At 57.7% G+C, this 16759-nt stretch overlaps 2 long non-coding RNA genes across 3 annotated transcripts; both read left to right on the forward strand.

Moving 5' to 3' along the window:
• The first annotated feature begins 1378 nt into the window (after positions 1 to 1378).
• LOC144367703 (uncharacterized) lies at positions 1379 to 9745 on the forward strand. Its single transcript, XR_013427228.1, has 3 exons — positions 1379 to 1850; positions 8366 to 8477; positions 9259 to 9745. It is a non-coding gene; the product is annotated as an uncharacterized LOC144367703 (long non-coding RNA).
• Positions 9746 to 9781: 36 nt separating this feature from the next.
• On the forward strand, positions 9782 to 16491 carry LOC120890721 (uncharacterized). Of its 2 annotated transcripts, XR_013427706.1 has the most exons (4): positions 9782 to 13346; positions 14826 to 15061; positions 16078 to 16171; positions 16341 to 16491. It is a non-coding gene; the product is annotated as an uncharacterized LOC120890721 (long non-coding RNA). The 2 variants fall into 2 exon arrangements; XR_013427705.1 differs by having other exon boundaries at positions 9782 to 15061.
• The last annotated feature ends 268 nt before the right edge of the window (positions 16492 to 16759 follow it).

Raw genomic sequence — 16759 nt, forward strand, 5'->3', positions numbered from 1 at the left:
TCGGACCTCGTCCAGGCCCCGGGCAGGGAACAGCGAACCCCACAGTGATTGCCGTCAGGAGCTCCCGTTCCATGAGGGGAACGCACGGCGCTTGAAGACGCGGGGGACAACCAGATCCCAGCTCAGGGCGCAGAGGACAGATGAGTGGGCTCAAAGGACAGGTGAGCCTTAGGGGAAGTGAGACAAGGCTCTGAGACGGGGAGGATGAATGGCACTGGCTGGAGAGACCAGAGGTGGATGTTCCGACACAGGACACAGCCCGAGGGGGGAAAGAGCGGTGAGCGACGTCCAGTGGCTGGACCCCTGGCTGGAAGGTCTCCCTGCCCCAGGGTCTGGGTCCTGGGGAGGGATGTTGTGCACTTAGCCCAAGGGGTTGGCTAAGGAAAATAAAGGGTAGGGAGGGCCCTGCCCAAGGGAGGGCCTTGCCCATGGGCTTGGGCTTGATTTTGAGCCATGGGAAGCCAGATAAGGGTTCTGAGCAGGAGCATGGCTCAGAGGTAAGTGGGGTGAAGCTGCGCCCAGGCAGAGGGAGGAACCCATGGAAGATGGGGGTGATGGAGCACACCTGTCTCTGCTCCCACCTCCCTGCCCTCCTCTCTCTGGCCTGCCTCCCCTTCCCTCCCTCCATTCCCTCTTCTCTTTGTCTCCTTGGAGGATGGGAGACGCCTTCCCAGAAATAGAAGTTTAATGGGGAAGTTTATCCTTGGCACGAGAGACATCCGCCTCACTCCAGAAAACCCAGGGTAAAATAAATCTAATTAAATCTGTTACTGTTCACAGAGACTAGTTTTGTGGGCAATTGACCTGTTTTATTTATTATGTAAACCATCATGAAAACCAGGCTCCATATTATTTATGCTAATGGAGGGAATAGGTAATAAATCCCGCATGAGGATGCAGGCAGACCAGATGGTGCTGGTGGCACTTGGATGGCTGGTGCAGGGGGAGGCCGGGCCAGCCGTCGCTCCCAACCCCAGGAGAAGGCCTGGGAGGTCCGGGAGGGGTGGGGGTGAGTCTGGGGGGCAGCCTCACTCTCAGTAAATTGCAAAATGCTAATGAGAAGAGGGCCTTTTCTGGGTCACCTCCTTCTCCCTCTTGGAGGCAATGCCCATCTGCGGTACGTCCCCTGGAGAGATGGGAACAGAATTAGATATGCTGAGTCCGAGGCAGGAATGCCATCGATGCGATGGCCCTGGATTTCCACAACAACCCCAAGAAGTAGGTCGGCCCTGCCCCTGGTTTACAGGTAAGAAGACTGAAGTGTCCTCAGGGCTGGGGTGTGAAACTGGGGGTATGAGCCTCGAGCCCTTCCAGAGGGGCAGGCCCTGGATGATCCAGATCTGCAAGAAGGAAGGAAGGGTCTGGGCCAGGAGGGAGAGGGGAATCAGGGCGGGGAGCAAAAGGAGAGACCGCAGGAAGAACAGGCCCCTCTCTCTCCCCCTGAGAACAGCTGGCCCTAGATACTCCCGGGAAGAGGTGGGCAAGTTCAGGGACTGTCCATGTGCAGGCTGTGGCTGCTTCTAGCTGTGACAGCAGTTGCCTTTTAGGGACAGGGAGAAGCAGGGAGCTTGTTTACTGAGGAAAGCTGAGTGCAACATCTTCCCTTCAAAGAAAGGAAGAAAGACACAAATCAGCAGGGTACGGAGAGAGCAGCGAGCAGCGGTTGGCAGGAGCCTAGCGTGTAAGGCCCTGGGACACCGCGGCGGGCTTCTCTGGGCCAGGCGGAAGCTCATCCTAGGCCGTGTGGTCTGCTTCCCAAACAGACGAGGTACAGCGGGAGAACCGCAGAGAGCACTGGAGACTTCGGTGGCCGTGGAGAGGGCTCGGACTCGCTCTGCGAACTTGAACGGGTTAGTGTCTACGCGCCTCAGTTTTCTCAGGGGACAGCACTGGCCTCCTCCTGTGTTGTGGTGAGGACTGAGCAGGGCAGGGACAGGCCGGCACCGTGCCTGGCACAGAGGAGGAGCTGGCTTAGGTCAGACTCCGAGGAGCCACATCTTCAGATGGGGGGATGTCCCATGAAGCTGGGTGCAGGGTGTGGGGGCAGGGTGGTCAGTAGGACTGGGTAGAGAAAGAAGTTCAAGGGTCATGTGGTGGCAGCAAGGGCTTTAGCCCCCTGGGAGCTCTGGATACAACTGCAGTAGGGTGACCAAGTGACCTTCTTTGCCCAGAGCCAGGACTTTTGGTGCTAAAACGGAAGAAAATCCCAGGCAAACTGAGATGAACTGGTTACCCTGTCCTACGGAGCTGGCCTGCCTGCCCTACAGGGTTTCTGTGTGCCTGGGGTTGGGGTCCACCTGCCCCTCTGCCTCTCGGGCATTCAGGCTCTGAGAGTGTTCCAGAAGGCAGGAACGGGGAGCTCCCAGTCTCTTAAGGCTTGGGTGAAAACTGACCTGTCCTGTCGGTCAGCGTCATCACAGAGATCATGCTAATGCGAAGGCGAAGAACAGACTTTCTCCCAGTGAGAGGCAGGTCAGGGAGTTGTGGCCACAGGCCGAGTCTGTCTGTTCCTAAAGCCTGGTGTTTAGCTGGCTCCAGGGTGCCTCTCTGCCTCCCTCTGCAAGCCTTCACCTGTCCCTGCGATCCCCTGTCATGCAGAAATGCCCCACAGCCTCAGATCCCTGACGGAGGCCGCCGGAGCCCACCTCCCTGAGGGTCTCCTCTCCTTGTCCCCTTCCCTGCTTGTCTCCCAGCCCCTTGCTCCAGGCCTGCAGCCTGCATGGCAGCTCTGTCCTGGATTGGCTTGGGGACATTCCAGCAGACCGTGGGGCAGCACTGTAGGACAGAGGAGAGATCTGCAAGTCTGCGCTGGCCGCTGGGGCAGGTGGGGGGCAGCCAGGCGGGCTCCACACTGGTGGTGGCAGTTAGGTACCGCCGTCCAGCTGGCTTCAGGAGCCTCCACTCTGGTCAGGTGGCCCCGTGCTGTCTGTGGCCAAGGCCCTGGTGTCACTCAGGCTCGAGTCCCACATGATCTGATCCTGCCTACCCTGGAGCCTCATCCCATCTTGGACTTTCTTCTACGCTTGTTTTTATCTGGGGGAATATGGGGACTGGAGCTGCCAAGGCCATCTTGAAGCCTAAGGGAACTTGGAGGGGAGTGAGAAAGTAGGACTGATTGATGGAGAAAGGGAGAAAGGGGATGGGAATGGGGAGAGGGAGATCCTGGAAAATGGGTCGTGTTTGATACCTGGATCAAGCCATGCCTGAAGCTTTTTAGATCTACACAACTTTTCAGTCACGTGATCAATGTACTTCCTATTTCCTCAGCCCACTCTGGGTTGGAATTTCAGTCATTTGTAATAAAAGAGCCCTAATGATGAGGGCGGTGAGACCCAGCCTGGATATTTAGTCCTGGGTCGTAGTCTCCCTGGGAAAGAGCAGAGCCTGTGACTGTCTTGGCTGGGAAGCTTCATTCTTCCTTGTTAGTGGGGGAAACCGAAGCCCAGAGGGGCGAGGTCACACGTGGAGGGCACAAGGTCTCTGGGCTCTGAATCGGGTCCTTGTGCCACAAGAGGTGTTTCAGCAAGGAGGGAATTTCAGATCGGAGGCTTCCTCTTGAGGCCCGTGACCCCACCTTGAATTGTGGGGCACCATGTGGGGCTCTGATCTTGCCCAGGCTCCACTTGGGGGCAGCATGACAGTTGAACCTGTCCCAGGGAGGGGACAGAGTGGGGACACCCACCAGGCAAATTCTGAATCCCTGGGCTTGGTGGTTCACGGAGGATGCAGGACTGAGGGTCAGGAGGCCTCAGGGGGTGGGGCAGATGGGCAGCCTCAGGACTGACCACTGGCCAGCACAGGACGCTGGAGGGCCCAAGGCTGAGGCCCAAATAGATAGTAAGGACACCACAGGATTCCACATGGTCCACTGTTTCTAGCATGTGCCTAGAAACATGCACACCAGGGCCTTTGAACACAGTTTCCCCCTCCCCCCTCCCCCCACCCCCGTCTTGCCCTCCCCTTCCCCTCCCCCAGGTCTCAGCTTAAATGTCACTTTCCCAGGAAGCCTTTTCTTATCTGCCTTCAATAATTTAACAAGTGTCCCTGAGCTCCCAACACACAGCAGACACTTTCAGAGTCCAGTGGTGGCGAGAGCAATTGGAGCTTCCTGTGTCCCTGGGGGGTCCGCAGGTGAAACACAGACAGACAGACAGACACGAAAGGCCCACACAGACACTCACAGATACACACGCACAGCACACACGTAGATACACCCGACACAGAGACAGACGTACACACACATCCAGGCACACGGATACACAGACAGCGACACACACAACATATACAGACACAGAAATGCATGGTCACACATGGAAACACACAGAGAAACAGATGCACAGACACTGGGTGAGTGTAGGGGGCGGGGCTGGGGCTTGGCTTTGCAGGCCCAGCCAGGAGCCCAGCCAGGTGGGGGCGCTGGTGAGCTGGTTGGCAGGGCTGAGGTCATCACAGAGACAGACAGGGGTGCTGCAGGCCTGGCCTTTCAGGCCCCAAGAAGGCCTTGGAACTTCACTGGAGTCTGCAGTGAGTGGCCGTGGCGGGATGGCCTGGTCGGATCCACGTTTCCATATACTCCCTCTGGCCGCCAACTGATACGGAATCAGGAAAACTGTGCCACTGGTCCAGGCAGGCTGGGTGGCGACTGGGGCCAGGAGGGGAGGTGTCACCTGGGAGAAGGGGTGGGATTCCGGGAGGGCCAGCAGGATTTGCGAGGCGCCAGGATGTGGGATGGGAAAGAGGCCAGCGAGCGCTTGTCCTGGTGAAGCTCGCAGAGGTCGAGGGAGGTGGTTTGGGAGGAAGCTGGAGGGTCCACGTGGACTGGATGCCCCCCAGCCGGGGATGTGTCCAGGAGGCAGGTGCACACCTGAGTTTCCAGCTCAGAGGTGGGTCGGGGTGGAGACACACCCCACGTCACGGGTCTAGTGCCACCTGCTTGGATGATGAGGGAGACGTAGGAGGGCGTAGGCAGCGGGGCGAGACGGTGGTGAGGAAGTCAGGGGCAGGGCCAGGCCAGGGAGCAAGGAGCAGGTCTTGCAGGGAGGCCAATTTCCCGGTTGACAAAAGTACTCGTGGGCAGAAGTGGGGGACCCAATAGACATACTCCTGATCCTAAGTGGAATCCAATAGGAAAACTAAACTAGACACGAGGACACTGGGGACACCCATGAACAACCGTGAGGAGGGAGTGGAGAGGGGAGGAGATGGGAAATTCCAGGGACCATCCAAAGAACAGCCCAAACGTCCCCGGCGGAATCCCAGCTCTGAGAACCTGCTTTTTGGAGAAGCGTGTTACTGTTGCTTTTGCAATAAGCCTGCTGCTGGCCCGAGCTATCTTCGTGTCCTGTTCTTCAGTTCTTTGCTGCACACCTTCCAGGGGGTCTAGGGACAGGCTTTGCTTGCTTTCTCCAGAATCCGGGGCCCCAGGACAGGAGCGCGCCAGCCGCGGGAGGCCGGCTGGGAGGACAGAGCTCTGTAGAGAGAGCAGCTGGTCAGGCAGGACTGGGTGGGGGACTGGGTGCTTCCTCTTTCTGAAAGGAAATGCACCCCTCAAATCCTTGCCTAACACCTGAGAGTGCCACCCACCTTCCTCAGCCAAGGTGCCAAGTGCTAAGCCTGGTCTGGGCCTGGATAAGCTGCTGTTTAAATAGTCAGAGATTAGTTTTCAAATTGACAAATAAAGCCCATCTGGAGTGCTTGCAGCCGGCCCCTCCAGGGCCTGGCTGAGCAAACCCAGTTTAATTAGCCCTGGTGCGAGGCCTGCAGGGGTGGCGGGGGAGGGGTGCTGGCATCCCTGCAGCTCCCTAGACAGCTGGGCTGGCCCCTGGCTGTCTGTCTGTCTGCCTCAGTTTTTCTCCCCAACAGTTAAAGTATAGGAATGGGGGTCTCTGAGCCCTTCCTCCCCCTGGCCTCCCCCGACATGCTGCATTGAGGTCCCTTCAGAACCTCATGCTTTTACCTGTGCCGGGGTGTGCCACTCCATCGTTCACCCGTCCTTCCATCCATCCATCCATCCATCCGTCCGTCCATCCATCTGTCAAATAATTATTGAACACCACTGTTGTTGGTGCTCAAAGAAGACAAAAGCCCTGTCTTAAGCTCTGGGTCTGGGGTGGTCAACCAATACCGGTTAAATCATCAAACCGATATGGAGTCAAGACTCTGAGGAAACATGCAGCGTGGAGTGAGTAAGGAGCTTGGTGGGATTGGAGGAGGTGGGGACCCTTAGCATTCAGGGAGACCCCCAAGGAATGGCATTGGAGCCGAGATTTGAAGGGGGTGAGGGGGCTGGCCAGGTGAAGGGAATAAGTTTGAGCGTGTATATATGTGTGCTTGGGTGTGTTTGCCCGTGTGTGCGGGTGTGATATTCCAAGCACAGAAAGGTGCTGGCATCCCTGTTCTGGAAGTGAGGGGGCACAACACTCAGTGCCCCCAAGGGGAGGCCAAGGCAAGGATGGAGCCCAGGTGGGGCGTCCTTGACCTGCTGCCCTCAGTCTTGAATCCCCAAGGCCATGGGAAACCCTTAAAGCCCTCAAGATCAGATTTACTTTTTTTTTGGTACTGGGGATTGAACTCTGGGGCCCTTGACCACTGAGCCACATCCCCAGCCCCATTTTTTATATTTTATTTAGAGACAGGGTCTCACTAAGTTGCCTGAAGCCTTGCTGAGTTGCTGAGGCTGGCTTTGAACTCACGATCCTCCTGCCTCAGCCTCCCCAGTTGCTGGGATCACAGGCGTGAGCTATGGCACTGGCTCAGGTTTACATTTCAAAGAGATCTTTCCTCTTTCTGCCAGAAACGCTGCTCCCCAGCCACTCTGTTCTGCTCCTTCCCACATCTGGGGCTCTCCTGGCACCTGGTCTGTGTTTTCTCAATTGCCCATTTTTGTGCTAAGCTAATGTGTGTTGGATGCATGATTGAAGGAACGAGTGAACGGCATCTCAGCTTACGCCAAGATGAATAGACTCCTGACTGGGCTCAGGTCCTAAGTTGACCTGCTCCTTCCTCCCTGTGCTTACAGACCCCGCTCAGACATCTGTCATCCCCTAACCCCAGACCCAGTGGTGTGTTAGCAAACATTTAACAACCAGCTCTGCAGAGGGGGATAAAAGCCTGATTTGTGGTGTTCGCTGATTCGGTAAACATGCCCACGTGGCTGATTAAAAGCTGCTCACCTGACATTGAAGAATGCAGAGCTGGCCAGGGGTGTGCGTGGCCTGTTCGGGGGCCACAGGAGCCAGCTCCAGCCCAGACCTACCCATATGGCTCCATTGGAACCGAACCAGGATCCACGGTTGGTCAGGGTGTGTTTGGCCTCAGGTCACTGCCAACTGCAAGCAGTAGCCCAGGGTCCTGGTCAGATCCCAGGCTCTGGAGCCAGAGCACCTGGGCTGGAGTCCTGGACCACCTTTTAGCTGTCTGACTGCAGGCAGATCACCTGCCTCCTGCCCTGGTGTGAAGACAGTAATAACTCCTTCCTGGAAGGGTGTGCGGATCAAGGCCCAGGCCCCTCATTTCCTCAGACCCTTCCTCTGGTCCTCAGTAGAGACCCTCCTGTCTGTGGCTGGTACCTGTGCCAGATCTGGGGTCCTAGACCTGGTCTTGGAAATCTGGAAACTTCCATCATTCTAGCAATCAAAATCTGTAAGCCCAACAGGGGTTTTGCACCAAGTAATTATTTTGCACCCTCGAATTATTCATGAGGCCACTCTGGAAACTCCCACCCCTTCTCCCAATTTGGCTGCAAGTCCCAGGGGTGAGAGTCCAGGAACACAGGAAGGTGGCCGGGGCTCGCCGGAGGATGCGGCGTCTGCTGATCTCTGCGAACGGTCACTGAGGACCCCGCCAGGCTTGGCGCAGACACACGTGTGCCCACAGACTGGCTGCTCTGCCGTCCTTCCTAACACAGACGGGAGTTGGCCCTGTGAGCTGGAAAGGTGGCAGTTGGCACAACAGAGGCCCGGCCAGGCTGGGCGGAGGCCAAGGCTCCCTGACGGGTTTGCTTTCTGCCTGGTGATTACCCATTACTCCCGTCAGTGCCTGATAAACCGTTATCATGGAATTATCCACCGCAGGCTCCGGCATCAGTATGAAATCCATTACTGTCCGTCAAGCCCTGTGGCTAATGGGAAAAACCCGGCAGCTGCCCGGTGCGCCAGGCGGGGCTTGGGCAGATCCGTTATCTGTCTATTACTTTAGCAATCGCACCTCGTAATGGAATCTGGGATGGGAAATGACAAGATGTCCCAGGATGTGTCATTCTGATGGGCAGCTGGTGGGTGAGGCTGCCTGACTGGTTCTGGAGTGTGGAGTGGGGCAGGGGGATGACCCAAGGGGTCAGTACTAGCACCAGCCCCTTTCTCTGCAGGGCCTGTGGGAAGATTCCCAGCACAGAGGGAAACAGACTTGTTAGTGGGTGGAAAGACGGACCGATGGACAGATGGGTGGATGGACTCCCAGGCCGTATCCCAGCACGAGAGGTCTGTGCCTCACTGTTTCCGCTCACCCCCGCTCCTGGACTGAGTACCCCCCTCATCCAGACACAGATCAGCTCCTGTGGTGGCCTGGTGCAGGGGCAGGCGCCGGAGTTGGGCAGAGCTGCATTTGAGGCCAGGACTCAGGTAACAGACTTGGGCTCTGTCTCTGTAAAATGGAGCAATACTGGAACAATAGCACTTGGCTGATAGTGGGCTGTGCTGGGTGGCCAGGGGGCCACGCCTCATCTTGTCCCTTCCTGTTTGTGATGGCAGTAGCATATGCTTATTGAGTGCACTGATTGGGGAACCATCCTGGGCTTCAGTCCCGACTCTGAGGTGTACTGCCACCTGACCACTGGTCAAGTGCTTCTCTCTTCCACTCCTCCTGCTGCATCTGTGAAATGGCAGGGGCCTTGGAGTCTCGTGGTGGAATTCTGGGTGCTGGCATCACCCTCTGACTTCATTTCCAATCCTCTCCCTTGTTCACTCTGTTCCGAACACCCGGGACTCCATTCCCTAAACATGCCAGGCTGTCTCCTGCCTCAGGGACTTTGCACCTGTGCTGTTCCCTCTACCTGGAGTGCTCGTCCCCAGATGTCAACATGTTTGGGTCCCTCAGCTGATCCAGAGCTTTGCTTCATGTCACCATCTCTGCAAGGCCTTTGCCAACCATCTGGTCTAAAACCACGACCCTCCTGCTCCCACTCCCCGTCCCTGTTGGCTTCCCCCTTAGCACTTACCATCTTCACTTCTAAGTGCCTCTCGTCTCATTCTGTCCCTCTAGAATGGAAGCCCCCTGAGGACAGGAAGTTGTCTCTTTGGTTTACTGATGTATCCCCAGCCGCCTCGGGTTCACTGTATGTGCTCACTAAATACAACCGAATGAACCCTGAAGAGGTACGTGCAGGGCACACAGGGAGGGTTGGAACTGCCAGCTTCTTTGGTCATATACCTTTCAAATTTGACCCCACTTTCTTCCACTTCCCTGCCCCTTGTCCTGGCCACCAGCCTCTCTCCCCAGGGCCTCACCAGAGGCCCCACTGCCAGCTCTGCTTCCTCCCCTGGCCCCTGCCATCCAGCCCCACGCAGCAGCAGTCAGGGTGGGGCTCTTGATTCATGGGTGGGAATCAAGTCTGCTTTTCCCTCCCCAACCAAAGCTTCTGATGGATTCCCAGTGCGGCTGCAGTAGATTCCAGTCCTGGACTTCATTCCCATGCTCCCCTCCAGCTGCACCTCCAGGCGAGCTGGCCTCTCTGGGCCCTCTCCTGCCATTCCGGCACCCCCCCCCCCCCCCCCCCCGGGTCCTTTCAGGTCTGGTTCCTTCCCGCCAGTTGGATTCAGAGCAGGAGAGTCTCCCGGGGCTTTGGACCTCTCTCCTCCGTGTCAGTCTGTTTATTTTCCTCATGGGTGGATGGCTAACTGCAATCATTTTATTCGTTTGCTTTTTGTCGTGTCTCCCACCAGAAGGTAAGTGCTTCAAGGACCGGGGCTCGTTGATCTGGCTTGGGCTGGAGCCTCGGTGCTCAGGGAACGTTGATTTATGGAAAGGGAATGGAAGAGAGCAAAAAAGAAGAGAGAGAGGGAGGAAGAAAAGGGGGAAGGGAGGAAAGAGGGAGGGAAGGAGGGAGGACAGAGGAGCAGGTAGGGGGATTTCATGGGACTGCGTCACCCTCTGTTCTGCCACCATCCTGCAGGTCTCAGATGGCCGTGCAGACAGCCTGTCCAGCACCTGGCCTCTCGGTTCCTGAATATCTTCACGTTGGCCACCATGTGCCACACCTGGGCCCTGAATGCTCAAAACTGGTGCAGCGTCAACCCTTGAACAGCCACCTCCTGTGTCCACGACCTTCTATCCTTTAAATGACCCTTTTCGTGACTTTGTGGGAGTGAAGAGCTGTGTGGCTCTTCCGGGCCACCTCTGCAGCAGGTTTGGTGACGCTCCTTGCAGGTGGCTGAGGGGCTGGGGCTCTGCATGGTGGCCCTGGCTCCTCCTCCATCTGCCGTTCCTCAGCCACCTCCTCTCCTTTTACTAACTCAGCCTGAGGTCCTGGAGGGCGTCACCGGGCCCCCTGCTGCCCCCTGCACCTTTCTCCCCTCTGCCCCTCGCCTGCTGGAAGGGCCCGGCCCTGGGTCAATCCTCCCGGGTTCTTCTCCCCACTTCCCCTGGGGACTCTGCAGCCTGAACAGCGCCCTGCAGGTGTGTGGTCCTGGGTCTCAGTGGGGTCACAGGAGAGGGCACCAGGCTCTGGTCCATGCCCAGGTCCGATTCCTGGTCCCCGCTGTGCTCTGTGGGTGCTGCCCTGAGCCTGCGCTGAGGTCCCTGCTTTCTGGTCCTCCACCGACACTCTGTCACTCTCTGCTCCTCTACTTGCCTGTGCCTGAAGCCTTGGCTCAGGCCTCACCTCCAGCAACGGGGCCACCTCCCTGGTCCCTCCAACTCCCTGTCTGAGCCTGTCTGGGGACTGGGTGTCTGTTGCTGATTGACATCTCCGCCCCCAAAACACCTCCCTGGATATTCTTTGCACACACAATGGACCCACATCCATGTGTGCTCTCTCTCTCTCTCTTACACACACACACACACACACACACACACACATACACACAGGTATAGGAAATGTCAATGGGAACAGTCGTGGGGCACATGGGTCACTCCCCTCCCATGTGATGAGCAGGAGGAAGAGTGGAGGCAGAGGCCGGCAGCTCGGGGACTGGGGGTCCTCTGCCCTGTGGGACAAAGAATCCTGTCCTGGCACAGGGACTGGGAAGCAGGGAGCAGCCCAGCAGGACCCGCGGGGGCTGGGGAACCAGCCTGATGGAGGATGCTGTTGGTGGCAGGACCCGGGCCGCTTCAGGAGGGTAGGGGATGAGGATGGAGCTTGTCCAGGATCCAGGCCTGTGGGGGCAAGGGGCGTGGTCAGCAGGGGGCCGAGGCCCGGCAGAGTGGGCGCACCTTGCGTGCTGACAGGAAACCTGGGGCAGGGCTGGGCGGCAGGCCGGAGAGCAGGTGCTCCTGGTCATTGACCTTTACATGGTGACCTTGGTAGGATCCGCCCTAAGCAGGCAAGTGGGGTGACAGTGCAGGGATCTGTGACGGAGCCCAGGTGGCTGGTGGCAGAGGTTGAGCCCTCCCTGTCCTGCTCAGGCAGTAAGTGTGTGCACCCAGCCACACACGTGCACCCAGGGGCACGTGTGCACACCAGACCACAGCGACTCCCGCCTGCCCGATAGGAGGTCCTCCAGCTCAGACTCGCCGCCCGCCTCTGGGTCCCCTGGACCGTCAAGTGGAATTAATTCATAGAAGCAGAAGAGGCACCAGGCGTGGGAAGGACAGGAGCCGCTAAGCAACCCACCATCTGGGCCAGGCCCCATGGAGACTCCCGAGCCCAATTAGCAGTTTTATTAAAGACCGTTGGATTAGCGGCGTCTGCTGCGAGGAGGACGTGGATGTGGCTGATCTGGGGGCATCTCTTCGCTTCGGCCAGTGAGCTGCTCCCTGCTAGTCTTGGGCCCTTGGAGGGCTTGGCCTGCTGGACATGCACTGCTGGCTGGCTCCTCTCACCTCGCCACATGGGTCCTCTCCTACTGCTCACGCCAGCTCCTCCACTCCCTGGGACAGTGCCTTGCCCCTTGGTCCCTATCCAAGAAAGGGTGATCTTAAAAATAGTTCTATGGCTGAAGTCGGAAGAGAGGAGCTGAAAAATAGCGAGGCTGGATCTTCCCTCTCCCTACTGATAACCTCTTTCCCACCCACTGTCCTAATGGGTCTCAGGGCAAAAGAGGAGACCTCACGTCCTCCTGCTTCCTATGGGGAAAGGTGCTGGGCACATTCCCACGGCCACCTCCCCTTACTATTTCCAGTCTCTGGGCTTTGACACATGCTATTCCCTCTGCTTAGATTGCTGTTCCTCAGTTCTTGGTCTGGCTGGTGATTTCTCATCCTCCAAGTCTATGAAGTGCCCTGAATGAAAGACATTGCTCCTTCCTTCCCATGGAGAGAGTCTCTTAGTGACGGCAGGGTCCTGGGTGACCTCATAGGCACAACCTCCTCTGCACACAGAAAGCACCAGAGGTCCTCCCCTGCCCCAGGAGTGGGTCAGCCTCTGTGCCTGCAAAGCATTCGCCAGCCTGAGGTCCCAGGCACGGGAGGGGTGGTCACAGGCACTGCGTCCTCTGGCCCCCAGCCTGGACGGGGGACAGGAGGCTCTCCACGGCCAGCAGCAGTCTATTCCCACCTGCTGCAGATATTAATTTGGGGGTTTATAGAAAAATCCATACAGTGTGAGTTATCCAGGGCGGCGGTCACAGGGAGAAGCACAAAATCGATAGTGAGAGATGGTCCTGTTTCATGGCTTCTGTAAACCGGCCGGCTGGGCCACAGGGGTTGGCGCGGGCAGGCGCAGGTCAGTGGGCTGCTGGCCCTGCGGCGGCGCGGGGGCCTCGGCCAGTCCCGGGGGCGGCTCGTTCCAGCACCCGTGGGGTTGATTTGTGCCCTCCAAGGGCTCCGTAAATATTTATTAACACTTCTCCGCAGGCGAGAGCGCTTCTCAGCTGTGGCCGAGGTGATGCTCACCAGGTCACGCCGGGCCGCTGGCCTGCCATGGACAACAGGGAGGGGTCCCAGCCTGGCTGGGGCAGCCGCAGCTTCGTCATGGAGGAGTGGCCTGAGGTTTTGCAAAGCACGAGGCCGGGCCGTGCCTCGGCAGAGGGGATTCCACGGTGCCGTGCTGTCCCTCCCTCTCAGCTGGGGCGCCTGACTTCATCCACAGGCGCATGGCCACGCTCAGGCCTCGTCCTGGCCAGGATCAGAAGCACTGGAGCAGTGGTGTCCCGAGAGAAATCTGATGGGACCTGGAAAGGCAACTCATGTGTGTGAGTTTTAGATTTTTCTGGTAGCCACGTTAACTACGGTAAAAAGGAACCGGTGACATTAAATTTAATAATAATTATTCTTAACCCAATAGATCCCCAAATATCACTTCCACACTGTGTTAGCTTTCTGTCACTGTGACTCACATCCCAGAGAACTGACTTACCAAGAGACAAGGTGGGTTTGGGGTCACAGTTTTGGAGGTTTGGGCTCACGGTCTCTGGGCCCTTTGGCTCTCAGGCCTGTGGCCAGGAGGACATCATGGCGGAGAGTGTGCATGCGGCCAGAGACCAGCTGCTCGCCTCATGGCCAGGAAGCCAGAGGGAGAAACAAGAGACCAGGGTCCCACGACCCTCTTCCGGTCCATGGCCCCAGTGACCTGAAGACTCCCACTAGGCCCACCTCATGAAGTTTCCATCTGTCCTGTCCCTGTGGTGTCTGTCGTGTCAGACTGGGGACCACACCTTATCACATAGACCTTTGGGGGACACGGAGGGTCCAAACAAGAGCAAAGATTTCCAGTTGTCCTGGGCACTGGGCAGGACTGGGTTTTAGGGGTGAGCACATGGCTGGCTCCGGCGAGGAGGTGCAGGTGAGGTGTGAGGCTTTAAGAGACGAGTGCCATTCACTGGTGTCCTCTCCTCTGCCGCGGTGACAAGCCATGAACCACTAGTGGCAGCTCCGTCAGCCTGAGTCCCCGAGGGAGAGTCTGAGGCCTGGGAGGACCCCACGACACCCGTGGGAAGCAGACGTTGGTTGATCTGGGCCCTTGAGGCCGGGAGGTGTTTGCCGCAGCTGCCTGACCTGGCCTCTGCTGGCTGGTGGGGTGGACGCCACGTTGAGGACTTCACCTACTGTCACTCAGCAACGCTGAAATGTGTGTCCCCCAAAGCTGTGGCCTGGGGGTCCTGTGGAAAAACAGCCCAGCGAGGGCCCTGCCCACGTAGCACTGTCATCTTAATGGGGACTCAAACATTAAGTGGTGGCTTTCCCAATTATATGTACAATTTCTTTCTTTTTCTTTTTCTTTTTCTTTTTCTTCTCCTTCTCCTTCTTCTTTTGGTACCAGGGATTGAACGCAGGGGCACTTAACCACTGATCCACATCCCCAGCCCCTTTTAAAATATTTTATTTAGACACAGGGCCTCACTGAGTTGCTAAGGCCTTGCTAAGATGTTGAGGCTGGATTTGAACTCGTGATCCCCCTTCCTCAGCCTCCTGAGCTACTGGGATACAGGTGTGCGCCACCGCACCCAGTTTCTGTGTCCAGTTTCAATCATGATGAGTGGTCGGAAGGAGGCGGTGGGAACCAGGAAGGCTCCTTGGAGCTGTAGGGACCCAAGCTAAGTGCCAGAGGGGCGGGTCAGGTAGGCACAGGGTCAGTGTGGAAGTGTTGGTGGCTGTGGGGACAGTGTGTGTGAGGTCCCCGAGGTGGGAAGCATATCCGGAGAACCCTAGTCTCCAATTCTTGTTATTTCCAGGTCTCCAGGGAGAGATGCCTTGTCCCTTCTGTCCCCCTGCTCCTCTCTGCCCCTCCCTGAGGAGTTAGGAGAGACACAGAGGGTGACTTCAGGAGACTGAGCTTGCTCGGTTTGGCCCTTTTCCCTCTCACCTGAGTCTGAACATGGAAAGAAAAGAAGCTATTGTGTCTCCTTCCTTCCCACTCTGGGGCTGTGGGAAAGCTATGGCCCAGCCCAGTGTTGGGCGGGAGGTGGAGGTGAGGGTGGAGGAAAGGGTGGAGGTGAGGGGGGAGATGAAGGTGGTCGTGAGGGTGGTGGTGAGGGTGGAGGTGAGGGTGGAGGTGAGGGTGGTGGTGAGGGTGGTGGTAAGGGTGGAGGTGAGGGTGGAGGTGAAGGGGAAGGGGAAGGTGGTGGTGAGGGTGGAGGTGAGGGTGGTGGTGAGGGTGGTAGTGAGGGTGAAGGTGAGGGTGGAGGTGAAGGTGGTGGTGAGGGTGGAGGTGAGGCTGGAGGTGAAGGTGAAGGTGAAGGTGGTGGTGAGGGTGGTGAGGGTGGTGGTGAGGGTGGTGGTGAGGGTGGAGGTGAGAGTGGAGGGGAGGGTAGAGGTGATAGTGGAGGTAAGGGTGGTGGTGAGGGTGGAGGTGAGGGTGGAGGTGAGGGTGGAGGTAAAGGGGAAGGTGAAGGTGGTGGTGAGGGTGGAAGGGAGGGTGGAGGTGAGGGTGGAGGTGAGGGTGGAGGTGAGGGTGGAGGTGAGGGTGGAGGTGAGGGTGGAGGTGAGAGTGGAGGTGAGGGTGGAGGGGAGGGTGGAGGTGAGGGTGGAGGTAAGGGTGGTGGTGAGGGTGGATGTGAGAGTGGAGGGGAGGGTAGAGGTGAGGGTGGAGGTAAGGGTGGTGGTGAGGGTGGAGGTGAGGGTGGAGGTGAGAGTGGAGGTGAGAGTGGAGGGGAGGGTAGAGGTGAGGGTGGAGGTAAGGGTGGTGGTGAAGGTGGATGTGAGAGTGGAGGGGAGGGTAGAGGTGAGGGTGGAGGTAAGGGTGGTGGTGAGGGTGGAGGTGAGGGTGGAGGTGAGAGTGGAGGTGAGAGTGGAGGGGAGGGTAGAGGTGAGGGTGGAGGTAAGGGTGGTGGTGAAGGTGGATGTGAGAGTGGAGGGGAGGGTAGAGGTGAGGGTGGAGGTGAGGGTGGAGGTGAGGGGGAAGGTGGAGGGTGGCAGGTGGACAGGGTGCAGATGATGCTGGGCAGGGAACTATGACAAGGGTTTTAAATTATGATGGACTGACAGCCTCCTTTCAGACGGCCTTCTGGAAGGAGGATGGCCCGGGGAGTCAAGGATGCTGGAGGAAGAACAGCCAGGAGGCTGTGGCTGGTGGACCCTGGTGAGAGGGTGGTGGCTTGGTCAGAGGAAGCCATGGATGGGGAGAGGCAGTGAATCCGAAAGTAATGTTAGGGCCTGGGGATAGAGCCAGAACCTGGTGCACTTCTGAGAACCCGGGTCCAGCCTTGTCCTTTGGAAAGTCTCAGCGTCCTCCTTGGTGTGGCTCACAGGCAGCCATCACGAATGGGTTACAGCTGGTCTGGGATGTCTCTGTCACTGCTGAGCTGGGTCCAGCGCCTCCGGGGCTGGCAGGCAGCGTGGCTGTCCGGCCTGGCCCAGCAGCTGTCCACCAGACACAGCAGGTATAAAAAGCTTGTGCTTCTAAAACAAAACACCTCCGGCTGGGTACTGTTTATAAACAACACAAGTTTATTTATTTCCACAGTTCTGGGGGCTGGAAGTTCAAGTTCAAGGAACTGGCATTGTTGTCTGGAGAGAACTGTACTCTGCTTCCAAGATGGCAGCTTCTTCTTGAACCGCCTCGTGGTGGAAGGCAGAAGGACTAGGGAGGCCAGATGCTGGGGAGGCCCCTTTAGTAAGCGCCTAATCTCACCCTCAAGACTTACCTCCTGAAGGCCCGACTCTTAAG

This window comes from Ictidomys tridecemlineatus, chromosome 11 (genome assembly GCF_052094955.1).
Source record: "Ictidomys tridecemlineatus isolate mIctTri1 chromosome 11, mIctTri1.hap1, whole genome shotgun sequence".
Classification (NCBI taxonomy): domain Eukaryota; kingdom Metazoa; phylum Chordata; class Mammalia; order Rodentia; family Sciuridae; genus Ictidomys; species Ictidomys tridecemlineatus.